A 14,938-nucleotide genomic window follows, 5' to 3' on the forward strand; every position below is an offset into this window, starting at 1 on the left:
ATTCAAGAATTTTTCCCCTGTGCCCATATCTTCAAGGCTTTTCCCCACTTTCTCCTCTATAAGTTTCAGTGTCTCTGGTTTTATGTGAAGTTCCTTGATCCACTTAGACTTGACCTTAGTACAAGGAGATAGGAATGGATCGATTCGCATTCTTCTACATGTTAACAACCAGTTGTGCCAGCACCATTTGTTGAAAATGCTGTCTTTCTTCCACTGGATGTTTTTAGCTCCCTTGTCGAAGATCAAGTGACCGTAGGTGTGTGGGTTCATTTCTGGGTCTTCAATTCTATTCCATTGGTCTATTTGTCTGTCACTATACCAGTACCATGCAGTTTTTATCACAATTGCTCTGTAGTAGAGCTTTAGGTCCGGCATGGTGATTCCACCAGAGGTTCTTTTATCCTTGAGAAGAGTTTTTGCTATCCTAGGTTTTTTGTTATTCCAGATGAATTTGCAGATTGCACTTTCTAATTCGTTGAAGAATTGATTTGGAATTTTGATGGGGATTGCATTGAATCTGTAGATTGCTTTTGGCAAGATAGCCATTTTTACAATGTTGATCCTGCCAATCCATGAGCATGGGAGATCTTTCCATCTTCTGAGATCTTCTATAATTTCTTTCTTCAGAGACTTGAAGTTTTTATTATACAGATCTTTCACTTCCTTAGTTAGAGTCACGCCAAGATATTTTATATTATTTGTGACTATTGAGAAGGGTGTTGTTTCCCTAATTTCTTTCTCAGCCTGTTTATTCTTTGTGTAGAGAAAGGCCATTGATTTGTTTGAGTTAATTTTATATCCAGCTACTTCACCGAAGCTGTTTATCAGGCTTAGGAGTTCTCTGGTGGAATTTTTAGGGTCACTTATATATACTATCATATCATCTGCAAAAAGTGATATTTTGACTTCATCTTTTCCAATTTGTATCCCTTTGATCTCCTTTTGTTGTCGAATTGCTCTGGCTAGGACTTCAAGTACAATGTTGAATAGGTATGGAGAAAGTGGACAGCCTTGTCTAGTCCCTGATTTTAGAGGGATTGCTTCAAGCTTCTCACCATTTACTTTGATGTTGGCTACTGGTTTGCTGTAGATTGCTTTTATCATGTTTAGGTATGGGCCTTGAATTCCTGATCTTTCCAAGACTTTTATCATGAATGGGTGTTGGATCTTGTCAAATGCTTTTTCCGCATCTAAGGAGATGACCATGTGGTTTTTGTCTTTGAGTTTGTTTATATACTGGATTACGTTGATGGATTTCCGTATATTGAACCATCCCTGCATCCCTGGGATGAAACCTACTTGGTCAGGATGGATGATTGTTTTGATGTGTTCTTGGATTCGGTTAGCAAGAACTTTATTGAGGATTTTTGCATCAATATTCATAAGGGATATTGGTCTGAAGTTTTCTATCTTTGTTGGGTCTTTTTGTGGTTTAGGTATCAGAGTAATTGTGGCTTCATAGAATGAGTTGGGTAGAGTACCTTCTGTTTCTATTTTGTGGAATAGTTTGTGAAGAACTGGGATTAGATCTTCTTTGAAGGTCTGATAGAACTCTGCACTAAACCCATCTGGTCCTGGGCTTTTTTTAGTTGGGAGACTATTAATGACTGCTTCTATTTCTTTGGGGGATATAGGGCTGTTTAGATCATTAACCTGATATTGATTCAACTTTGGTACCTGGTATCTGTCTAGGAACTTCTCCATTTCATCCAGGTTCTCCAGTTTTGTTGAGTATAGCCTTTGGTAGAAGGATCTGATGGTGTTTTGGATGTCTTCAGGATCTGTTGTTATGTCTCCTTTTTCATTTCTGATTTTGTTAATTAGGATGCTTTCCCTGTGCCCTCTAGTGAGTCTGGCTAAGGGTTTATCTATCTTGTTGATTTTCTCAAAGAACCAGCTCCTTGATTGGTTGATTCTTTGAATAGTTTTTCTTGTTTCCACTTGGTTGATTTCACCCTTGAGTTTGATTATTTCCTGCCGTCTACTCCTCTTGGGTGAATTTGCTTCCTTTTGTTCTAGTGCTTTTAGGTGTGTTGTCAAGCTGCTAATGTGTGCTCTCTCTAGTTTCCTTTTGGAGGCACTCAGAGCTATGAGTTTTCCTCTTAGAAATGCTTTCATTGCATCCCATAAGTTTGGGTATGTTGTGGCTTCATTTTCATTGAACTCTAAAAAGTCCTTAATTTCTTTCTTTATTCCTTCCTTGACCAAGGTATCATTGAGCTGTGTTTCCTTAATACTTGGTGTGTTCAAATTTTCATTTGAAAGTGACCATTGATTTGGTAGCAACCATACCACCTTAGTGTTCAGCTCTACCTTCTAGGCAGGATTCAGCCAGGAGTGTTTATTATTGCTTTCCCCCTCCCCCTCCCCTCTCCCCCTCCACCCTCCCCCTTCCCCTTCCCGTCTTTTCTTCTTCTTCCGAACAGCTCTTTGTCATATGACTATATATCAGGCTGCAGTGTCTCTCACCTAAAGCCATCATCCACTATTAATTCAATATTGATCTAAACTGTGCCTCAGTAAAAATTTTAAGCATTTCTTTGCTCTTCCTGTTTGGAAATCACTCTCAGAACACTGTTCTCCACTTCAGTCAGTACTATGCTGTCACCTCTGTCCTGTACCTGGTCAGTCAGTGGAACTGAATTTTGATGAGCATCATTTCAACCATGGTGGCAGGACTGCTTCCAAGGACTTTGCAGTAATTCCTCTCTTCTTGCCATTTCTTGATTTTCAGTTAAAAAGACAGTAGAATTACTCACAAAGGCAGACATGTTGGCATTTTTATATACCTGTAGAATACCAGAGAACACACTTTTCATGCCCTTTGTTATGTAGTGGTTTCCTGCACAATTGAAGCTATACTTCCTGCCTGTTTACCTGCAGACATTTCTTCATTTTAATGATCTCATATTCAATGACCTTCATATTCAATTTCTAGTTATTCGGAAAGACAGGCATCACTGGGAGCTTTATAGTCCGTATTTCCAGTAAAGAAACCATTGGGAAAATCCCAATAGACACAGGATCTCTACAGGAAAGGGTGAAAAGAGAGCAAGCAGCGGTGTTCAGAACTGTGTCTGCATAGAACAGTGCTCGCATCTTAGGATGATCTTCCACCTAGCGTGTTGCCAAGGGTATATCAGGCCCAGGTTACTGTTGTTATGGCTCCCACTGGTACCTGTCAGATACTGCATCTGAAAACCAAAGATATGATCTAACTGTTATATGTCCTGGGCCCCAGTTACATCTTAGTGTTCTGTTGCTGTCCTCACTGCCCGCGGAGACACAAAGGACACCGACACCAAGGCGGGTTCACGCAGCAACTTCTTTACTTGTGGCTTTTTTCCCTACAGCTCTCTTCCCCAGCAGCTTCTTCCCCTCCATCCTTCTCGCAGCTTTCTCTCTTACCACTCCCTCCTTCTTTGACAAGGGCAACAACAACAAAACTCCTATACTCAAGCCAACTGACCTCATCTAGCTCCACCCCACCTCATCCAATCAGAATTCAGACACACTCCAGTCACGAGCTCAGATCGGTCACCCATAGGCTGACAGGTCTGGATCACGAGGAACAGTCCAGCCTGGCTGGCAACCCACGCATGCAGCCTCACTGCGCATGCTCGGGCAAGGCAGTAAACACGCCGGGTTCACTGGGCCTGGAAATGGGCCAGGGCACCATCTTGGTCCATGCGGCCGCACCTGCTTCCTGAAGTGTTCACACCGTACTTGTTTCATAGATTCTGTAAAAGTATTTTTCCTTCTTTTACATTGGACTGTGCAGCAAGCAATTCAGAGCAGTCAAATGAACTTAGTATATAGGTGAGCATTTTGTAGATCAATTTCTTAATGTAATGATACTTTTGACCTTGGCATTTGAATTTTAATGAAACAGTTTAGCCTCTACTAGAAGTTTACCTCAACATTTATTTCTGCTTTAGGATTTAAGGCTGACCCTCTTTCTTTTCTAAGGAGCATTTTGAATTTTGTTAAAAACCTGGAACACTCAGAACATACCTTCAACCCCTCCACCCCCATAACTGTACATTTTCTTTTCTCTTTCCCTTAGTTATTAGGCTAGTTCATCTGGAGTGCTGTAAAATGCATCCTTCCAAATGTGTCCCACCCATCAGATGTGGCTTCATGAATCCATTGCAAAACCTAAATCTGCACATTTAACAAACATAAGGCATCAGTTTGGAGAGTCAGGTACTGAGTTTTAAGGAGAAGCACATAAATTAATCAATTTATCCATTTTTCTTTGTTGCATTCTAATTTGTAGGCAACCCTGTAAGTTGGTTCTACAGTGTATATTCACTTTTGAAAGTAAGTTAGGATCTCCCAAACTATTCTGGATATTCTAGGTAAAACATGCAGAGGGTAATCGCTCCAACAATATTTTGATACATAAAATGAGTACTTTTAGTCCCAAGAAAGTATTATAATGTCTAGGGGAAACTTCTACACAAGTTGCTAATTGCACCTTTTTATGTCCCTGATTTTGGTTGAAATGTCAACATTTCTTCAAACACACCACTATCTTAAAACTACACAAAGCATGAAGTCCTAGTCTAATAATTTGAAATTGCATTAGTCCATCTCAGAACCCATTGGATTTTAGTTTATATCATAATCAGTGTGTTGCTATGATCCTTACACATTAATCTTTTGTCTGTTCTGTAACTTTCATCCTACTGAACATTAAATATTGCATGGCATAGTAAGCACGTTTAACTGAAACAGAAACAGTTACTGGTTTTATCCAGACTCTGAGGGTCTTTATATTTCAAGAAGACAATAGTTTTAAAAAATAAAATGATTTTACAACCTATAACCATTTGTATATAAAAATATTTATTTTCTATATATACATTATACATATATTTTTTTTTCTAGAGTGTGTGTTTGTGTGTGTGTGGTCTCCTGATTAGCCTGCAGTTGGTGCTTAACTTTCTGTCTTAACTCTGCAGGGTCCTTGTAGATGTTATTATTGCAACAAAAAATCAAAAAATCAAAGTGAATTCTTAGTATTACTCTTGAAGCAATAGAGGTGCAATTGCTGAAATAGCAGCCAAGCATTGTGCTATACAACTAACTCACAGCTTGATGCAATGTCCCCACTGAGAGGGAAATGTAGAGGAACTGCCTGAGTTTTACTACATCTGCTCCCTGCTGCTAATGAGCTTTAACCTGTTTCATTCTTATTATGCTTACTGTTTAGATATTTTGCTTGCAAAATTAATTCTATAGCTGGAAGAACACATGAAAGAGGATATGATTTGTAAAATAGGCCTGTTTAAAAATTAAAAGGTATCAGCAAGGGAGATTAAAGGCAATAATGAGTGATGTGTTACTTAATATCAATTCAAGGGCATAAGCTCAGGTGGAACAGCTGATGCTGTTTCTCAGTTCTCTTTCCTCCTGTGACATGGGCTGAAGCTGTAGGAGACATTTTCTTTGTTCTGCTTTGTACATCTGTACTGATATGGTTTGTTTGTTTGTGTGTGTGTGTGTGTGTCTGTCTGTCTGTCTGTCTATCTTTCCATCTGTCTGTCTTTCTGTGTATATGTTTCTCTGTCTATCTGCCAATGTGTCTGTCTGTGTCTCTGTGTGGTGGGTCTGTCTGTCTCTGTGTGTTTGTGTCTGTCTGTCTGTCTGTCTGTCTGTTGTGTGTGTCTGTGTGTAAGTCTCTGTATAAAATTATGTTCTGCTTTGAAGTTCTCAATGAGTCCCTAAATGGATCCAAAAATCTTGGTGGTATGCAAATCTGAAAATCTGTTGTTCAATTTTATTATAAACAAGGGTCAATGGAGTTCTTTTCTATGTATGTAAAACTTTTATTAATGTTTCTTCTTAATAATTCCATACATGCATATAATGCATTCTTGCTTTTGGTACCCAACTCTATTGTATCTCTTTTCCACCCCTATCTATCCCCTGTCTACTTTTGAAGTCCCAGTCCCCCATTCCTGTCCTTGTGTTTTCTCTTGTGATTCACTGAGTTTAACCAGGCCCATCTGAGTGAACATGGGGTTTGACGACAAGTGTCAATGACTGTCTTGCTTGGAATCCACCAGTAGATAGAGTTTAATGGGTCAGGTATGGTCCGAAGGGTCCCTCTCCTACCCACAGTTGACTGATTATCTGATCTGTTTTGTGCAGACACAGTGCAGACAACTAACTGTAACTGGAGTGAGACCACGATTGCAATGGTTGTATCAGGCATGACCATGAAATGACATAGAATTCTGTAGTCCCGCCCTTTACCATCTAGCTCTTAATATTATTTCCACTCCCCATACATGATGTGTTCTGTGCATTAGAGAAAGTGGTAGAAGTACTCTGTGTGGGACTGAGCTCTCAACTGTCACTTACTCTCAGCAACTTGAGTAGCAGATTATTACAAAAGGAAAATTTCTCTGGGTTATACATTTTCCTATGAGTATAAACATAAAGATTTTAAAGATGGCTTGGTTTTGCATCTTTTTACCTAAACAATAGTTGTAGGTTCCTCCCTAGGGCCCAAGACATCATCATTCTTGGGTATTTGATTAGCACAGATTTATTCCTGTGCTGCTGTCTGCAAATCCATTTCTGGGGGAGTATTAGCTATTGTATTGACTATTAGCACACAGCTATGCCACTTTTGCACAAGTGGGTGCTTCTTGCCTAAAAGTTTGGTATTTTAATTCACAGCATTCACACTGGGGTAAGACCACTGATGCCTTTTCTTCCCAGCAATCTATGTATCACCTTCCAGATACATAGAAAACCAGCTAGCTAAGAGGAAATTCCCAGCTCTGTTACAGATTGGTTTCCCTATATCTTGCAGCTAACGTGTACTAACAACTCACACACCTAAGGCTCTGGAATCATTGTGGAAGAGAGGATATAACAAGGTAAGAGCCAGAGGAACTGGAAGGTTTCTGGGAGATTGTGTCTCCTAGAAATGTCAGAATGAATCCTCAAAAACATAGCTGCCTAAGTGACCAAAACAATGATGACAAAAATAGCCACTAAATGGGGGAGTCTCAAAAGGCTTCAATGCTAAACCAAGAACCACAGGCCACTAAAGAGTGCTGAGAGCATGAATCAGTCTTCTCCAGGGCACAGGCTCCCAACTGGTCATCTGGCTCCAAATGATCAGCTCTGAAATCATATACATACAAGTAATATCTCCTGAACTGAGCAGATTGTATTTATGCACTTAGGATCTTAGGGTGTGTGTGTGTGTGTGTGTGTGTGTGTGTGTGTGTGTGTGTGTGTGTGTGTAGAACAATTTTAAAAAGAGAGACCATGATTTTGAAGGATAGAATACAGGCAGAAAGAGAAGAAAGGAAATGATACAACTGTAATTTCAAGAATAAGAATCTATTATAAAAATGGAGTGGTATGATCAGCAGTGTCTCGTTGACATATTTCACTGAGCAACCAAGAGAAATGGCAAGAACTTTATACTTTGGGGGCGCTTCCGGAGCTTCGCTGCCAAACAAATTCTCACAATTCGTTTGTCTCACACCTGTAATGGCTTCTCATAACCTTGGCCTCAGGACCTCATCAAAACAAAGAATTGAAACTTTATAGACTTTACAATTATTGTAAAGAGAGACTATAATTTATAAAAACTGAATATGGAAATATATTATTTAACACTACCCAAATGTACGTAATCAACTAGATAAAAACTTCTATTTAAATTTTTATTCCCACATGTTCTTTCATTCATTATCTAAACTTGCTAGCATAGTGTGATATGTGTTTTCTGTCTTATGGAGTAGAAATAAAAAATTAAAATATATACTGTTTATCATAACTGGACAAAACAAATCAATAGGTCAATACAAACTCAGGCCTATGCCATTGATGGGAGCACTAGCATCACTTTGTGAGTTGTAGAATCTTCACCATTGTCATCATCATGTCTGTCAATAGCAAGCCTACACCTTAAATAGAAACTAAATGTACTGAAATTTCAGCTGACATTTCACATTACCTTTGGAAAGAACATAGTTTGACACTCAGTAAGAAAAGCAGCTTAAACTCCTGCAGTGTTTCTCAATGTTCTACTCTTGAGAGTCAGAAAAAAATTAGTACAGCTTCTAATCTTGCTCTTCATTTTTCTTATTGAAATGTCATTTCTACATGAGAAGTTATAGACTATCAATATGCTTACCTATAACTCAAAATGGATGGAAGGTTAAATTTTAAAAACCTATGAAGTCAACACACTATAGTGAGCAGTGTGATTGAGTTGTGATGATATGATAATTATTTTGTAATTAGTCACAAATGTATAGCTCTTCATTTAGAATAGCAATTATTTGATAGCGATATTTATAACATTCACTATTGAATATCATTAAGCAAAATATATTACTATGCATTTACTTCTACAGATTGATAATGACATATTGCAAATAAATACTTAAAAATTATGGCTTATGATACATCTTCTTACCAAATAAATGATGGCTCCTTTGACCTGACTTGTCTTCTGCTTGGCATAGTTATCCATAGGATGTCCTATGATTACTCATTCCCGCATCATCTTCATTGGATATTTAGAATATCTTGCACAGTGTGTGGTGGTGTTTGCCTCTGCTTGACATGGAGCATCATTTATTTGTTAAGTGCATGTAGGTTTTCTTCTCACCAATGTGAGAGGATTAAAGTCATTCCCCTACAAAATTATTTCCCCTGTCAAATCATTATCTCAATTTATTATATTTGTTATAGAATGTAAATATAATTTATTAAAATTCTTTAAATGGTGAGTTAATCCTTAAAATGGATTACGTTTGTAAATGACAGATGAATGTGGCAACACTAATATTGACTGTAGTATGTATTGCCATTTAGTGCTCAAATTTGTCTGTGTTGGAGCCAAATTAACACCATAACTGAGAAAGATGACATTTTGCTGAATTTCTCAGGGATCAGCCAAGTAGAAAGGCATTTAATAATGTATTAGAGACACATGAATGTAAGTGCACATGGCAGTATCCAAACATAAGCTGATCAACCAGACCAATCAGAAATGCTTGCATTACTGCCATAACAAGTCTGAGAAGGGGATCAGTGTCGTCCTCCAGTTACAGACAAGAAAGTCAAATTCCATGACTATCCTGAGATCACACAGCAGAGTGTGGTGGGGCCAGAATCCAAGTCTGAATCATCAGATCTGAGTCTTAATAATGAAAGAGAAAACACTCTAGATACATCAGACACTTGCAAGTGCACTCACATGTGTATGTGCATGTGTGTGTGTGTGTGTACATATACATACACATATCTCCACATATAAATACAACTGCAGCAGATGAGATTATTACAGAGATCTACAACTAATTAAAATGCAGAAATAAATGACTGTGAGATGTTCAAATTCAATTGATACATCTAAAATGCAACCACTATACCTAAAGCTCAGGACAAATGACCAAAGAGGGCATAAAAAGACTGTGAAATCCAGAGGACCAGGATCCCTCCCCCAATATAGCATCCTCTAGACATGACAAAGGAACTGCCACCAAGTGCTCATTTTTATCTCATAATGCTCTCTCAGAGGGAATATGTATATAAGAGCAGAACTTTAAATATTACATGCAATGCCTATTTCACTGCAGGCATGAGTAATATACATTAAATTTTTATTAAATTGATATCTCTAATTGATTTAAAAGGATAAGATACATCTCTTTCAAGATAGAAGGCAAGTTTATATTCTGACCATGGAGGTACTGTAAAGTTCATTAGACATGTAGGCATGTATGCGCCCATACTTATGTATGGTAAGTCATGTGCAACCAAAGATCGAAGAAGGGCTCGCGTTGTTTTCTACTTTTTAATAATCGGTATAAATTAAGTATATGCCATGTAACAATATATCAAGTTTTTCTTGGTACTAATATCTTAATTCATTGCTTTATTAAATTGTTAATTTATTTGACATTTTATTTTTTTTATTTTTTATTTTTTTAGGTTTTTCGAGACAGGGTTTCTCTGTATAGCCCTGGCTGTCCTGGCACTAAAGTAATATTTTTCTAATTATTATAACATACTCATTAGGGAAATTTGGGACGTCTATTATGACACAAAGCAAGAAATGAAAATCACTTCTCTTTAGCCAAAACCAAATGATAATACATCATGTTGATACATATTATTACCAGTATTTTATTATATAATACATTTTTGATATAATATTTTTCTCATATCTGGCAGAAACATTTTCTATGTTTCCAGTTATTTTCTGTGGGAATAATTATAATTGTGTTTTAAATTTTTATTGATTATTTTATTTATTTACATTTCAAATGTTTTCTTCCTTCCCAATTTCCCCTCCATAAACCCTTTATTCTACACCCACCCTGCTTCTATAAGGATGCTCTCCACCCACCCATTCCTGCCTCATGGTCCTACCATTCCCCTACACTGGGGCATCGAGTGTTCACAGGACCAAGAGCCTTCCCTTTCATTGATGCCAGATAAAGCCATCCTTTGTTACATATGCGGCTGGAGCCATGTACTCTTTGGTTAGTGGTTCAGTCCCTGGGAGCTCTGGGTGGTCTGGTTGGTTGATATTGTTGTTCTTCCCATGGGGTTGCAAACGCCTTCAACTCTTTCAATCCTTCCCCTAACTCCTTCACTGGGATCCCCTTTCTAAACTTGAATTTGGGGGTACAAATTGAATGAACATTTAGAAATTTAAGGTAAAGTGATCTGGAGGAAAATGTTAGTTTAAACCATTTATTGAATAACCATCAGAAAGCAAGTCAATGCTATTTATCTGGGATTTGAACTATGTCAAATATATTCTCTGTTAGGGAGGGGCTCATGCTTGAGTGCTTGTCTATAAATAATAGACTCTAACTGGAGATAGATTCTTAATCACTTACTTGGGTTTTTGTTTGTATTTTGAGACAAGCTCTCATTAAGTGGCATAGAACTCACTATGTATCCCAGGATAGCTTCATAATTACAGAGATTCACTAGCCTCTTCCTCCTGAGTGTCTGGACTAAAGGCATGTTTTACTACACACAATCACCAATTACTTATAAAAATAACTTGCAAACTTTGTTAGTGCAAACTTAAAAGTAATTTTTCTCTAACCCAGCTAGCTCTCAAATAATTGAGACAAAGACTATTAGACTATTATTTTTTAAACAAGCTTTAAGGCATAATAACTGTGCAGATATTAATCTATTCTAATCCTCTAAACTAGTCTAGCTACTTTCTAGGAGAAATCCCTGAGATATTTGCATTTTAGTATTGATCTAGCTCTCTCTTCTACAAGTGTGTTCTCATGGTGGCTTCTGGTCCCTCTTCTCACGTTGAACCCTCTATTCTTCTTCTCTCTACCCATCCCCTGGCTGGGATTGGAAGTCCGGCCCTGTTACTTCTTTCGCCCATCCACTATGTAGTTGGATTTTCATTCACCCAATCAGAGATAATTGGGAGAAATATGTACACAACATCGAGAGAGAAGATTCTTAGAAGAAGGATGATAATCTATCTCCAGATTCAACCAGATATGGTAGTACAGAAATTAACTTTTGAATAATGTAAGGTTAATGTAATGTTATTTTGCACTGTGTTGTGCCAACAGCTTGATAATTCTTAAAACTAATAAATTTTTTCTTTATATAATAAAGCAATTTTCTAAGTTATCTCATCCAAGATATATTTGTGAAGAATTATTTACAAAATGGAAATTAGTTTAAGTTGATTTTCAAATGGAAATGGCTATTTTGTTAGATTAGAGGTTATAAACACAATAATTTTCCAAATGGTTTATACTGAACCCCTTCTAGTCCATGACTTTGAAGTCCTGGTTTAAATGTGTTTCATGTCATGGTTTTCTCGAAATCTGCCCCCAGTCATCATGTGCAGGTCATTTTGATCAAACTGCAAGGGATATAAGGAAGGGTAGATAAAAATGGACTCTCCTGGAGGAAAACATGAAAGACAGAGAGCTTCCACTGCCATATAAAAACAGACATACTTGATAAAATATACAAGTATTCAATCCTATGAATGAAATATTAATCTAGGAAATTCTGTATCAGTACCTTTAGACAAAGCCATGCACGCCTGTGCACTGTGGTTTCTAGTCAGGTCTTAGAAACACAGAAGGGCGTCCTTCATGGTAATATCCCAAGTGCTTCCTAAGGATATTGTGGTCTGAATTCAGGAGTTCAAACACACAGTTTTGTGCAGTCAAGCATGCTAAGTAACAGAAAAAAAAAACTATACGGTTATTGAGTGGCGGCAGGATAATGAGCTGGAGAAAAGATGTGAGGTGCCAAGTCAGGCCGAGCCATGCTCTTATCTCTCCTTCATTTTCAGACTTTTGATTAAAGATCTATTTCCCCAAGCATGGCAGTGATTTTTGTAACACTATAGTAGAGATAGTCAATTTTCAGAGTGAAGAATAATGGAATGAGAATAAGGACAAACATGTTTCCGATTGGAACCCCTCCTCCATGATCCTATAAAATACCTTACGTTTTTAGAGGACCATTACAGTACTAAAAACTCAATTATGTAGGTGCTTGGACTCCATCTTAGACCTAGCATTGTTTCTGCACATTTACAATGCCAGCTGAAGATGTATAGAAATGTAAACTTTACTGATTTAGCAATCCCAGCCAACAGGAAAGTTTGTCTCCATGTTTGTCGTGGTCTAACAGAGTTTCTCTTGGGCTTATCTCCTCAATAGAACCCTAGCGACTGGAGTAACAAAATGGCCTTTAAGCTTGAATGAACAGGCATTTCTTTTCCTCTACTTCAAAGCTTCACTGTTTCATCTTTTCAAACTCTTTTACTGCATGCAGCGCAGAATTATATTGACAAGGGTAGAATTTATCTCCAAGAGGAGACGGCTATGCTTCTGTTAAGTGCTAATATAACATTTATGTGTTGGTGCCTTAATAACAGCCCAGCTTACCTAATGAAAGTTGAAAGCAAACAGTACTCTCTGAGATTTTATTATGACTGAAGTGACTGCAATTTGAGTCAAATTATCCCTATTTTTGTTCCCATATCAAAAACAGAGCCACTAACGCAATTGCCACATGTTTGGTATGGAATTAGGCTCCACTCTCATTAATCTACAAGGAAGAGCATTTTTCATGTAAACAGCTCACAAGGGTCAGAGAGAAGAGCTGTTTCTGTGAAAAATGCTTGTCAATAACTTTGTGAGTGAATTTTGAAATAAAGTGCCCATAGCCTGTCATTATTCCTTCTTCTCAGAGTCAAGAGTGAGTGGATGAAAATTGAGCCTGTGAATTGAAAACGGGGTGAGTGCTATGGCCCTTATCGACTTCAGGTAAAACGACTGTTTTAACTTGTTATTATTTTTCCATTCAGAGGTCAGGCAATGTACAGTATTACCAGCATAGACTGCAGTGTAAGCAAATTGGTATACAAAAAGGCTATTACCCACACACATGGGGCAGAGGAAAGCATAAGTCACCAGGATCCAGAGACCTTGTGATCTCCACAGAAATGAAATAACCCACAGGGCTTTGCAAAAGAATAGTGTGGGTGTGTAAGAATGAAGCTCCAAGGAGACAGAAAATTATGAACCTGGGTAAATATACACTCATGTGTGTAAAGAGCATGTGGAGACCATGCATCTGAGGGTTCATTTGAAAACACATTCTAATTATACTTCCCTGCAAAGAAACTGTGGGACCACACTGAATATCAGAAATCCCTACCACACATATCACCTTGGTATTTTTCTGCTGTGCTTATCTTAAAAGTTTTTAGCAACTAGATTTTCAAGTCTACTTGACATACTCCTATTCAAGCTAAGTTTTCTGAGTTCATCCTGTCAGGAAAGAACAGTTTCAGAGCATTAAGAACCTGCCCTTGACTTCAAAATTATTTTTTCTTATGTTGAAGAACACCTTGGGAGTTTTAGTATGGCCATGTAAAATTGACAAGATCTCTCTCTCTCTCTCTCTCTCTCTCTCTCTCTCTCTCTCTCTCTCTCTCTTTCTCTGTCTCAAGTCATCTTGGGTACATAGAATTATGTGCCTATGCCTGACAATCAAATTCTTATTTGTTTTTCCATTTCAGAAGTCATGAGCCATGTGTTGTTTCTATCCTTTATACTGACTGATTTCCTCTATAGACTCTAGTGATCAGGAAATAGATACACATGGACACTAAAGAGCTTACCACGATTAAAGAAAGAAAAGCATGTTTGCTGGGGAGAAGAAGTATACATAATTATAATTCACAAATAATATAAATTCAAATTTCAAAATAATATGAACAGTTTATTGTTTTGTTTTTACAGACTTGTTTTATTTCTAATTATATAGATATGGATAAGGGTGCCTGCAATTATGAATGCATGTATGTGTTTAGAGAGTTTTTAAAAGGGTGTCAGATCCCCTGGAGCTGGAGATAGAGGTTTGTGTAAGCTGCCTGTTTGGGTAGTCAGGACCAAAATTGACTCCTCTGCAAAAATATTAACTACTTTGCCATTTCTCCAGTCATCTAGATTCCTTTTTTATAAACAAGATTTACAAAACTTCAAAAAGTTATAATGCTCTTCAGTTAAAAAAAAAAAAAAAGTAAGCCGGGTGTGGTGGCACACGCTTTTAATCCTAGCACTAGGGAGGCAGAGGCAGGTGGATTTCTGAGTTCGAGGCCAGCCTGGTCTACAAAGTGAGTTCCAGGACAGCCAGGGCTATACAGAGAAATCCTGTCTCAAAAAAAAAAAAAAAAAGGGTAACATCACATTTCCTCACTTCCCAATTGGCTCAATTTATTCATTCTTTCAATGACTGTTTTCTAGCTGAACATTGTGTCAAACAAAACAAAATGGTATTATATTTCCTGCCTTCATCAAGTAAAGAAGAAAGAGCTGGCAATACTGAGTGATAGATATTTTAAAATGCAAGATTCATATAGATGAAGAGT

The sequence above is a fragment of the Mus caroli genome, unplaced genomic scaffold, assembly GCF_978045245.1.
Source record: "Mus caroli unplaced genomic scaffold, Mus_caroli_1 scaffold_2, whole genome shotgun sequence".
Classification (NCBI taxonomy): Eukaryota; Metazoa; Chordata; class Mammalia; order Rodentia; family Muridae; genus Mus; species Mus caroli.